Source organism: Mauremys mutica, unplaced genomic scaffold (genome assembly GCF_020497125.1).
Source record: "Mauremys mutica isolate MM-2020 ecotype Southern unplaced genomic scaffold, ASM2049712v1 Super-Scaffold_100404, whole genome shotgun sequence".
In the NCBI taxonomy this organism is placed as follows: Eukaryota; Metazoa; Chordata; order Testudines; family Geoemydidae; genus Mauremys; species Mauremys mutica.
In genome coordinates, this window is record NW_025423332.1 from 46,784 (window position 1) to 58,464 (window position 11,681).

The window sequence follows — 11,681 nt, forward strand, 5'->3', positions numbered from 1 at the left end:
TTTCCTGGGTTACATGATCCCGGCTTTAGTTTGGAACCAGACACAGACAGGCACCAACTCATCCTCAAACAGCAACACCACGAAAACCACAAAACCAGCCCAATATTACAAACCTGCGGGGAATCACAGGGTCAAACACTCACGGCTGGAAGCCCCAGCAGCTGCTCAGGTGAGTGAGGTCACGGCAGAGATTCCTGTCTCCCACCGGACCGGAAGCTCCCTCGGCGTCTCCTCCAGGTGAGTGCTGGGGGGAGGGGAGGGAAAGGAAGGCTGCAAAGCACATGTGCCTTCTCCCCCCTCCCCCCTCCTGACCTGCAACACCCACGCGGCTGCCTCTGCCTCAGCCCTCAGCCGGCCAGTGTCTCTGTGATTCCCTTTAAAAACTTTTCGAATGAAAATTGATTTCCAGACCCATCTCCAGTATGTTCAGGAGTTCGCTGAATGGGGGCGGGGGGCTGAAATGAATTTAAACTCTCAGCATTTTCCTGTGCAAATGAATAAAGTCCTAGCAGAGCTGTCCAGCAGCTGAAATCAGTTCCAGTCCTCGGCGTCTCTAAGAGGGACACTCAGTAGCTGAGGCATGTGGGACACTTCTGTGGTGAGGACAGGTGAAAAAATGCTGGATTCAATGAAAGCTGAGCCCATAGGAGGGGAAGGTGAACGGCAGCACCACACAGGGTCATAACACTCAGACACGGGGCTTCACTGTCACTGCCCGTGTTTTCCATCATTTATATCCTAAGGAACACACCCTCCTCCTCCCCCACACACTGTCACACACAACCTTCTCCCCTTGACCCCATCCCACCCCTCCCCCTCTCCCCCACACGCCATGGGACACAGCCTCTCGGTGACTCACCCAGATGGGGGCTTGTCTCTGCATCTCCCCAACAGGGGAGCAGAGAGCCGAAAGGGCCACAGGAGACCAATGGAGCTAGGCAGGAATAGAAAAGACTTCCCCTCCCTTCCCAAGAGTCCCGTTAATCTCACCCATGTGACATTCCAGCACTGGGTGGGCTCAAAGCACCAACCTTCCCCTCAGCAACGGAAGGGGGAACCAGCTCTAGCACATGGAAGGAGGCTCCCCACCTCTGCTGCTGCCATCCTGCAGCCTTTAATATGGATTTGTTTTAGCTAATGCAACCCCCCCCACACTCCACTAATCCATCCATGAAACATGGAGCCAAACTCCTGAAAACAAGGTCCAGTGGTGCAATGGGTTAGTGCCCAGGACTTACAGAGCAGTGCTGAGTGGAGTCATGCTGAGGTTGTGAGTTCAAATCTCATCTACACCCCTTGTTCCATTTAAGCAAATGGCTTCTGCCAATCATTTTGCCCTGCAGAAAATACAATTGCAGCTCAGAAGACACCGAGGTCCCCTTGCTTTACAGAGAGCAGGGCAGATTCCACAGATCTACCAGGCTCTGCTCTCCACCAGCCGCCTGTGTCAGGAGGGGTCAGGCAGAGCCCAGAGCACTGCCCCCGAATCCCCCTCAGTCTTTGCTCCCCAAACCACCTGTGTGCTCATCCTCTTCGCTGTGAGACTCAAACCCTGCCTGGCTTTCTGTATGTTGGGGTTTTGTTGTCTGTCGTGTTGATGTGCATGTGGGTCCTGTGTGATTTTGTGGATGCCTTGCATAGTTTTGTGTGTGTGTGTGTGTGTCTGTGTGTGTGTGTGTGTGTGACTTTTGCATGCAGATTGTTTTTTGCTAAGTATTCTTTTGGTATGTGGTTTTTGTGCTTTCTTGTTGTGAGCTTTTGCTGTATTTTTTGGTGTGGATTTGTTCTATGTTTTGTGTGGCTTTCCCTTATGTGTCTATGGCTCTGTGTGCTGGGCGGGTTTGGTTTTTGTTTATGTCTGTGTGGGCCTGTGCAGTCTGTGATGTTCTCATTCTCTCTGTGTGTGTTTGTCTCTCTGTTTGTATCTTCATGTGTACATTCACTGGAACTTTTCAAACTCTCCACAGCTTTGCCAATTTTCACCAGGAATTTTACTCATTAACAAATTCTCACTTGTTCCTTACCAGTTGGTGACCATTGCCCCAGGGGCCTGTCAGTCTCAGGGGCCTGATTTCCCATTGACCCTTCCCCCTTCTATTGGGACTGGGAACTAACCAACCTAAAAAACCCCACTCAGTTTTAGTAAAGGGCCAACAGTCCCCTTACACAAGCTGGCCCTGTGAGGGAGGGAGAGCTCAGTGGTTTGAGTATTGGTCTGCTAAACCCAGGTTTGTGAGCTCAGTCCCTGAGGGGGCCATTTAGGGATCTGGGACAAAAGTCTTTCTGTAGATTTGCCTTGCTTTGAGCAGGGGATTGGACTAGATACCTCCTGAGGTCCCTTCCAACCCTGGTATTCTATGATAGGGTCACCAATGTTCAGAAAAACTAGCACAAGCTGGGCCCATGGTGTAATGGTTGGCATGCTGAAATCTGAGTTCAAATCTGAGTGAGACCTTGTGGTAAATCCCTGGAGATCCAAGTGCTTTGCTGTCTAAGAATGAGTTGTTTACCTTGTGCTGAGTGACTCATACCCACTGGAGCCAGGTCTTTGGTTGGAATGGGGTCTAGAAGTGACTATGGTTTGACTGGGTGTTTGGGATTTCTGATGCCCACAAGTTTGGCCCTTGTGCTTTCTACCACACTTTTCCTCTTGCCCACATGGCGCTTGAAGGAAGGAGTGCCAGGGCCAGGTTTCATAGTCAGGGAAAGGCAGGAGGGAGGAAGAGTCCCAGGCTGGAGCCCAGCACCTCTCCTCCTCTGGGCACCTAGGACAGAGGTGGCTGGTGCTGACAGCTCCAAGGGAAGGCTTAAAAGCCACAGAGCAACCAAGGGCAGGGCAAGAGGAGGGGAGAACCATGCCTATGCGTGGCCAGCAGCAGCCACAGAGACGCCCAGACAGGCTGCTCCCTGGCATGGCAAACACCCACTGAAAACCACCCACAGCCAGCTGCTGATGCTTTGTGGCCAACATCAGAAGATGGTAGGAAAGCAGGGCCAGCCCCCCTGGTGGGGCCTCTGACCGTTCCCACTCACGGTGCTCACTTTGGCAGTGGGGCAGGAGATTTTACCTCAAGAGGCTTTTCCCCAGCTGGTGAGAAGCAGAGAAACACCCAGGCTCCCAAGGTGCTATTTAGCAAGTACCCTCCAGCACAGGGACAGGCGCACACTTGGAAGAGGGAAACTGCTCCACACGCTAGCCCGGGTAGCCACCCATTTTCTTTGGCAAGTCAGGAACAGCAAAGGTGAGACTGGAAGCACCTGGGGCTCATGCCCCAGCCTTTGTGACACCCACCCCCCAACTCCTTCCCGGGGCTCTAGCTGAAGCCAGAGCATTGGCCTGAGCGGCCAAGAAGAGGTTCCAGCCCTGAAGGGAGCAGGACGTTCAGCACAAAGGTAAAACTGCACAAGCACAACCACGAAGGGACTCGAACCCTCAATTGCCTGATCCGAAGTCAGACGCCTTATCCGTTAGGCCACGTGGTCATAGGAACAAAACCTTTCCAAGCACTTATTTGGAAAAGGCAGATACTGTGTTTCTCAGGTCCTCTGCTGAGTGGGGCCGAGACTCTCTGGGCACAAGAAGTCGAGTTCCCAGCGAGATGTGAGACAATTCTCTGGAGCCAGGTACAGGACTTTGGCAGGGAGGCTCTGGCATGAGGGATTGGGGTGCAGCGGACGGACCGGCTGTCTAGGTGCTTAGATTTGGTCTCACTGAGGAGGAGAAGGAGGAATCCTGCTGACAGGCAGTGGCTGTGGAGAAAAAGTGGGATGTCCAGGCTGCTCAGGTCTCCTTCTTCCAGCTCCTCATCTGGTTGAGCTGCTCCACCGGCCTGGACAAGTCCTCTGCATGCACAGCAAATAGCTCAAGAGCCATTTCTGCCCAAACCTGTGCTGGGGGGTGAGCTTCTGTCTTCCCTGTCCCATCCGCGCTAGAGCAGACCACTAGATTGAGAGAGACAGTCAACAACTATTAAGTCTAAGATTATATAAAGGGGGGTCACAGAATTTGTGACTTTCAGAGATCTCAGCGACATTTTCCACCTCTGCCCTGGGGCAGCAAGACTGGAGCTGTCAGCTGGTGGGGGCCCCACAGCTATCAGCCACCAGTGTCGGAAGGGGCTCCCACAGGCCCATGCCACCACGGATGGACCCCACAGCTCTCAGCTGCTGTGGGTGGATCCCAGAGCTCCCAGCCACCACATGGGACAGGGGGACCCTGGAGCTCCCAGTGGGGTGACGGGGTTATAAGTCCGGTCAGCGGTGCTGCGGGTCTCAGGCAGGCTGGTCCCTACGTGTCCTAGGGCACCGCGCTGCGCCCTGGAACTGGCCAGTAGCTCCCCCCTGCTGCGCCGCTGAGCAGGAGCCGCCCGAGGTAAGTCTGCACCCCAATCCCCTGCCCCAGCCCCGCAAACCCCCCAAACCCACGAGTCCCCTCTTGCACCCCAGAGCCCTCACCCCCGTGCCCCAGCCCAGAGCTTTCTCCCACACCTGGAACCCCTCATCCCTGTCCTCACCCCAGAGCCATCACCCCGTCCTGGACCCCGACCCCCTGCCTCAACCCACAGCCCCCTCCTACACTCTGAATCCCTCAGCCCCACCCTGCAGCCTGGAGCCCCCTCCTCCATCCCAAACCCCTCATCGCCCCACAGCTCCCACAGGCAGACCCTGGAGCTCCCAGCAGCCATGGGTGGCGGGGGAGCCCCCACAGCTCCACCCCACTGCCTATGGACCCTGCAGCTCCTACGAGTGGACCCCAGAGCTCCCAGCCACTGCGGATGGACCCAGGATTTCCCAACAGGCCTTGATGGCGGTAGGACCCCGCAGCCCCACATCATTGCTCACAGACCCTGCAGCGCCGAAGCCCCTGGAGCTCCCGGCCGCGCCAGGCAGGAGAGGAGCCCCCAGCGCTCAGACACCGCAGGCAGAGCCTGGAGCTCCCAGTCACCGGGGCTGGGGGGTGAGGAGAAGCCGCAGCCCCCGGCCATTGCAGGTGGCCCCGTAGCTCCCAGCCGCCGCGGGCGGACGCCAGAGCCCCCAGCTGCCATCGGGACCCCCCGGCCGCCCCGGGCAGGACCTGTCACCCCGTGACCGGCAGAAAACAGCCGTGCCCGGAAGCGCCTCGCACCCTGTGACCCCCCCCCGGCGCTGCGGCTTCTCGCCAGGCGGGAGGCGGCGCCGCTGCTGCAGTCTCGGTTCCTCCGCCCGGCAGCGGGACCCGGCCCCGCGCGGCCTCGCGCAGCTTTTCGCGGGCGGCGCTGAGCTCTGAGCGCACATGGCCCTGGCGGCTCCGCCCTGCATCGCTGTCAGACAACGTCACCAATGGGAGCTGAGCCTGTCAGAAACGTCAGTTGGGGAGGGCCCAATGGGAGACCAGCTTTCAGAGACCCGCCCCACGCAAGGGCCAATGGGTGATTAGCTGTCAAAAAACACTAGGCAGGCTGGCACCAGCCAACCAGGAACTGCACCTCATCTCAAGCCCCCAAACAGCCCCCCCACCCCCCACCTGTCCTATGCCCCACAGCAGCAGCCAGCACCGGGTGGCTCGTGTCACACCCCACAGCAACCCCCAAAGCAGAGTCTCAATTCCCCTCCCCGACCACTGCTCTTCATTAGGTAACAAAAACCTCACCAAAAAACACACTTTCTGCTTCCTACAACCAAGCTTCTCCCGCAGCCCCTTCCCCATGTCTGGCCACACGCTCCCAGCTCAGGGTGACCACACACCCCGTCGGGGCAGGCTCTGCTCAGCCCGGCTCCCCACAGCCTGCACTAAACATGTGGGTCCCAACCCCAAAACTTACTCATATTTTACCCCAATGGCCCCAAACTGCCGCTTTTAATATGCAAATAAGGTGCTGCCACACTCAGGCCACACCCGAGCTCTGCCGTGGAGCCACCCAGCAGAGAACCAGGTGATATTTAAATTAGCCAGGACGCCGCTCAGTCATTTCCCTCTGCTCCCAACAGGTGGCGCCGGAGAGCTCCGAGCTCGCTCAATTCCCTTTCTCGCGTCGGCTTCAGCCCCCGGGTTACAAACGCACTAACCAGGGAGCAGGAGTGTGGGGCTGCTCCAGGGTGACCAGATGTCCCATGTTTAAAGGGACAGGCAGGTCCGGGAGGACTTTTTCTTATATAGGAGCCTATTACCCCCCCCACCCCTGTCCCATTTTCCACAGTTTCTTCAATGTCACCCTATGGGGCAGCTCTGCGGGAACGGACTTGCACACTTGGGAGCCATCAGCCGGATCTGCGTGCCTGGGAAGCTGCGTCCCTCCAGAGGCGCTTGGGAAGCCAAAGGGGCCGTGGGTGAGTCTGTGATGAGGTGAGTGTGAAGTGTGGAAGGGGGAGGGTGGCAAGAGGAGGTTTTGAGAGGAAGAAAGGTGCTGCTGAGCTGGTAGGGGAGGGCAAGGTCCCAGGCGGGTGTTGTGTGAGGAGCGGTGTAGGCCCGGAAAGGCGTCGTGCTGGGCAAGGGCAGGTGAGGAGGGCCAGGGCTTTTCCCAGGGCTGTTGCTGCGGCCAACGCCTTTGGGAAGCAGAAGAGGGCCAGGGGTGCTGTTGCCTGCTGGGGCCCATGCGACGGTGTAGGTGTACGTTGACCAAGGCTGGTCTGTGGGAGCTGGGGCCACTCACCATGCCCCTTTCCTCATTAGTATAGTGGTGAGTATCCCCGCCTGTCACGCGGGAGACCGGGGTTCGATTCCCCGATGGGGAGGGTGACCCCTTTTGAAGGGGGGACAAAGAAATCCCTGGCCTGCCCACCACATGCCTTGCATTCTCCTTTGACGGCCACTTCCCTTCACACCCCGCACTGATGACTTTCACCTCCAGAGAGACAATTACCTCGCAAGGACATGCTGGCCCTAGCAAAAGCCTCTCCCTGGCCTTCCGCCCCCGGGCCCAGCTTCGGGGCCTGCCCGTGGGGGCACGTTTCAGAGCGGCAAAGGGAAATAGGCTGGCCAGGGGCATGAGGACAATGACCCAGACAAACGGGGAGGGACTTGGTCCAGGGGTGGAGGAAGACAGAAAAAGGGACAGGCATGGGATTGGCTTCCTGTCTTTTTTCCTTTGCTCAGCATTTGACCTGTGACTGTAATGGGGAGACTTGAGAAAGACCTGTGGCCGCCGGCGAGGTAGGTGGCCGCCCCGAGAGCACAGAGCTGAGCATTTTCCAGTGTGCTGCTTTCTGTACCCCCAGCGCCTGGCCATGATCGTATAGTGGTTAGTACTCTGCGCCGTGGCCGCAGCAACCTCGGTTCGAATCCGGGTCACGGCATTGCTTTTTGGTGGGGAGGGGCTATCCTGCAGCACGCCTCGTGGTTTTTCCATCCTGGTGTTACAGAGATAGTGTACTTTCTTTCTTTCTTTTAATAAAATCATTTTCTTTTTAGAACCTGATTGATTTCTTCCCTTGTTTGGATTTTCAGGGGAAGTGGAGGGGGAAAAGTGAATCCCTCTTGGTTTGATTCAAGGAGTTTGAATCAAGGTATCTTTCCCAACAACTAGGAGAGGGGGAAGAAGGTGGGGGAATGGTTTATTTCCCTTAGGGTTACGAGTCAAGGAGTTTGGATCTGTGTTCCCCAGGGAAGGTTTGGGGGAACAGGGCGTGTGCTAGACACTGGAACTTCTAGAGGGTGGCAGCTTTACCAGATCTAAACTAGGATTTAAGTTGAGAGGGGCCCATGCAGGTCCCCATCTTGTGGATGCTAAAGTTCGAAGTGGGGAATAAACATATGACGGGGCGATGCCCGCATTCTCCCAGCCTGTCGACTAAGGGCTCCTGATGAGCGTGGTGGACGGGAAATTCGGCCATCTGACTTTTGGCCTTGCTGTCCGTAGCGGTCAGGCCGAAAAATCAAAAGCCATCCTCCCCAGGCCCACAGCCACCCAGGGGCTCCTCTGCACCATCTTGCCTCCACGAGTGCCGCACTCTGACCAGCTGAACCAGGCAAGCCACGGGAAACTTCTCAAGGTCTTCCCCTGGTGTGGGCTTGGATGCGAAAAGCACCTGGCCGTTCACCAGCTGTTGCAAGAAGTGTGCAGAGTAGGAGTAGCGATGGGGCTGTAGCTTTCCACAGCATCTCAATTTGGGCAGCTTTCCATTCCCCTTTTCTGTGTAATGTCCCTCCCATGGGTTTCACTTGCGGAGCTGTCCGACTCTGGCAGGGTGGCCATTTAGAAATCTTTTCCTTGCTTTTCTTTTTCACCTGGCCCCAGCGTTAGGACCGTTTGGGTGTTTCAGTGTGTGTGTTTTCCCATTGGGAGGCATTTGGAAGTTTGGAAGGGGAGCCGAAAGAGGAGTCTTTTTCACAAGCAAGTTGGCTTTCTGCACAGGTAGGGCCCTTGGCCGTAAAGCTTAGCTCCGTCAGTGCGTCTGCATGGGGTTCCTCCAGTGCCTCAAGAGCCCGTGCTAAACTCTCGGTGTGGGCGTTTGGCTTGCGCCAGTCAGAGTGCCGTGCCTGCGTCTTCCCAGGGCCGGCTCCCGTGAGGCGCGCATAACTTGGGAGGAAAGGGGTAGAAGAGAAAGCAAGTGAAGCTGACTTCAAGTGGTGGTGCCCCTGGGCGGAGTGGTCCTCCTGCTCCTTCCTGTCGGAGGGGTGGGCTTGGGGGGTCTGGCTGTGGGCGGTGGGAGGATGGTGTCCAGGGGAGTCCCAAAGGGGACACTGCGCCGGCGGAGTGTGAAGCCTCTCCCCTAGGTTGGGGTGCCGAGTATTAAGCCTTCCTCTGTGGCTTGGGCTGGGGAGCGTGATCCGGCGTCGGGTACATTTGGGTGGAGCTGGCGACCGGCAAGAATTCGGGCCATCAGGTCAACCCTCTGTGGACAATGGGGGCGAGCCAGCAGGCCTACGATTTTGGCTTCGCGGGCGGGCAGCTCAAGCCTGGCCTCCTATGAGCCTGGAAGGCAGCCGGCCGGGCCCACCCGTCTCCAAGTTCCTTTCAGGCAGCAGGTGGAGCGAGTAGCCCAGGGAGGGGAGCCCAAGGAGGTGTCAGGAACTTGGTCCTGCCCGGCGCCTGCGCCCAGCAGGGCTCTTGCCCGCTCCCGGCCCACCTGGTTTTGGCCTCTGCCACCCCTAGCAGTCAGCCAAAAGAGCAGAAGCCACCCTCTCCCTCCTGGAGTGGCCAGCAAGGGGCTTGAACCCATAACCTTGGCATTATTAGCACCATGCTCTAACCAACTGAGCTAGCCGGCCAACAGTGAAGGCTGCCTTGCCTGACCCTTTTGGAAGGAGTCACTGGCTGGCGCGGGGAACGATGTGGCCTCCGTTATCGAATGGATGGATCGAGACGCCACCTGCCAAGGTAGGGGAATTAGCTCAAGTGGTAGAGCGCTTGCTTTGCATGCAAGAGGTAGTGGGGGGCGATGCCCGCATTCTCCGAGCCTGTCGACTAAGGGCTCCTGATGAGCGTGGTGGACGGGAGAGTCGGCCATCTGACTTTTGGCCTTGCTGCCCGTAGCGGTCAGGCCAAAAAATCAAAAGCCATCCTCCCCAGGCCCACAGCCACCCAGGGGCTCCTCTGCACCATCTGGCCTCCACGAGTGCCGCACTCTGACCAGCTGAACCAGGCAAGCCACGGGAAGCTTCTCAAGGTCTTTCCCTGGTGTGGGCTTGGATGCGAAAAGCACCTGGCCGTTCATCAGCTGTTGCAAGAAGTGTGCAGAGTAGGAGTAGCGATGGGGCTGTAGCTTTCCACAGCATCTCAATTTGGGAAGCTTTCCATTCCCCTTTTCTGTGTAATGTCCCTCCCATGGGTTTCACTTGCGGAACTGTACGACTCTGGCAGGGTGGCCATTTAGAAATCTTTTCCTTGCTTTTCTTTTTCGCCTGGCCCCAGCGTTAGGACCGTTTGGGTGTTTCAGTGTGTGTGTTTTCCCATTGGGAGGCATTTGGAAGTTTGGAAGGGGAGCCGAAAGAGGCGTCTTTTTCACAAGCAAGTTGGCTTTCTGCACAGGTAGTGCCCTTGGCCGTAAAGCTTAGCTCCGTCAGTGCGTCTGCATGGGGTTCCTCCAGTGCCTCAAGAGCCCGTGCTAAACTCTCGGTGTGGGCGTTTGGCTTGCGCCAGTCAGAGTGCGGTGCCTGCGTCTTCCCAGGGCCGGCTCCCGTGAGGCGCGCATAACTTGGGAGGAAAGGGGTAGAAGAGAAAGCAAGGGAAGCTGACTTCGAGTGGTGGTGCCCCTGGGCGGAGTGGTCCTCCTGCTCCTTCCTGTCGGAGGGGTGGGCTTGGGGGGTCTGGCTGTGGGCGGTGGGAGGATGGTGTCCAGGGAAGTCCCAAAGGTCAACCTGCGCCGGCGGAGTGTGAAGCCTCTCCCCTAGGTTGGGGTGCCGAGTATTAAGCCTTCCTCTGTGGCTTGGGCTGGGGAGCGTGATCCGGCGTCAGGTCCATTTGGGTGGAGCTGGCGGCCGGCAAGAATTCGGGCCATCAGGTCAACCCTCTGTGGACACTGGGGGCGAGCCGGCAGGCCTGCGATTTTGGCTTCGTGGGCGGGCAGCTCAAGCCTGGCCTCCTATGAGCCTGGAAGGCAGCCAGCCGGGCTCACCCGTCTCCAAGTTCCTTTCAGGCAGCAGGTGGAGCGAGGTGCCCAGGGAGGGGAGCCCAAGGAAGTGTCACGAGCTTGGTCCTGCCCGGCGCCTGCGCCCAGCAGGGCTCTTGCCCGCTCCAGGCCCACCTGGTTTTGGCCTCTGCCACCCCTAGCAGTCAGCCAAGAGAGCAGAAGCCACCCTCTCCCTCCCGGAGTGGCCAGCATGGGGCTTGAACCCATGACCTTGGCGTTATTAGCACCACGCTCTAACCAACTGAGCTAGCCGGCCAACGGCAAAGCCTGCCTTGCCTGACCCTTTTGGAAGGAGTCACTGGCTGGCGCGGGGAACGATGTGGCCTCCGTTATCGAATGGATGGATCGAGACGCTACCTGCCAAGGTAGAGGCATTAGCTCAAGTGGTAGAGCGCTCGCTTTGCATGCGAGAGGCAGCGGGATCAATGCCCGCATTCTCCAGCGCCAAGGCAGCCCCAGGAGCTTCTCTTGCCCTTCTTTTAGAAGCCATGGACAGTCAGCCGGCTCAGCTCCTCCAGTGGCCTCCATCCCTCTCCCCGCTTGGCTTCCCAGAAAGCCAGCCCTTGCGGAGCACAAAGCTCTTCCTCCCCGGCCCTTCTCCCCCTTGCGCTGACTGGGAGGCTGGAGACAGCTGGGGGAAGTTAGCTCAAATGGAAGAGCAGGGGAGAAGTAGTCAGACCCATACACACATTCTCCAGCCTGCTCTGCTCTGCTTTGCTCTGCTGGGCTGGGCTCTAGTGGGGGACCTGCACCTTTCTTTCTGAGCTCTCACTGGAGCACAATCCCTTTCCTCCTCCCTCCCTGCTAGTCACCGCCAAGCTCATTGGCCGGGAGGGAGAGCCACTCAAATACAGAATTACTCACATCCCAGGGGTCCATGAAGGGAATGAGGAGATGGGCGGGGTGGCACGCGATACCAGCTCAGCTGAGACCGTGAGACCTCGCAGCCTCCTGATCTCAGGCAGCATGGCAGCCGTGGAGCAGAGCAGAGCAGAGCACGCAGACAGCTTGGAGACAGGCAAAGCGGGGAAGGGCTGCATTGGTCTGGAAGAGGGAGTTGGTGGCTGTCTATCCTGGCGGAGGCAGGGTCGCTTTGCTGTATGCTGGGCCAGGGGCCAGGGAGTCTGCTAGAG

At 58.0% G+C, this 11,681-nt stretch overlaps 3 non-coding genes across 3 annotated transcripts; 1 reads left to right on the top strand and 2 right to left on the bottom strand.

Moving 5' to 3' along the window:
• Positions 1 to 6,639: 6,639 nt before the first annotated feature.
• Positions 6,640 to 6,711, top strand: TRNAD-GUC. The gene has a single exon. It is a non-coding gene; the product is annotated as a tRNA-Asp (tRNA).
• A 2,402-nt stretch (positions 6,712 to 9,113) lies between these two features.
• Positions 9,114 to 9,187, bottom strand: TRNAI-AAU. Its single transcript has one exon. It is a non-coding gene; the product is annotated as a tRNA-Ile (tRNA).
• A 1,543-nt stretch (positions 9,188 to 10,730) lies between these two features.
• TRNAI-AAU lies at positions 10,731 to 10,804 on the bottom strand. The gene has a single exon. It is a non-coding gene; the product is annotated as a tRNA-Ile (tRNA).
• Positions 10,805 to 11,681: the final 877 nt, after the last annotated feature.